We start from the raw sequence: 411 nt of genomic DNA, 5'->3' as shown, positions 1-411 counted from the left end.
TGCCCCTGCCTGCGCCTCCGCCTGGCATTTTTGGGGGGTCATGATTATGAACGGGAATGCGCCACTGAGCGTAGGATTAGCAGGGGTTGTGGTTACCCCAACCCTCCCCCCCAAGTAAATGAAACTTCTACCCCCCAAAGTTGTTTTCTTCAATTCATTTTTGTTTGTTTTTTATTATTTTATATTCATTCTTCTTGCACGTTTTTTTTTTATACAATCCATAAGCCCCGTAACGGAGTATTGAATTTCTCGTATCTGGTTTTTGTTGCTGTTGTTCGCTATTTTGTTGCTTAACTAAAATGTACACCACACAACGGCGAAAAACAATTCTCGAGAAGCCAATTTGTAATAATATATTTTATATTTATAATTTATATTTAATATTTAATATATAATATATGCCCCGATATT

The sequence above is a fragment of the Drosophila subobscura genome, chromosome U, assembly GCF_008121235.1.
Source record: "Drosophila subobscura isolate 14011-0131.10 chromosome U, UCBerk_Dsub_1.0, whole genome shotgun sequence".
NCBI lineage: Eukaryota > Metazoa > Arthropoda > Insecta > Diptera > Drosophilidae > Drosophila > Drosophila subobscura.
This window is presented reverse-complemented; position numbering follows the sequence as displayed.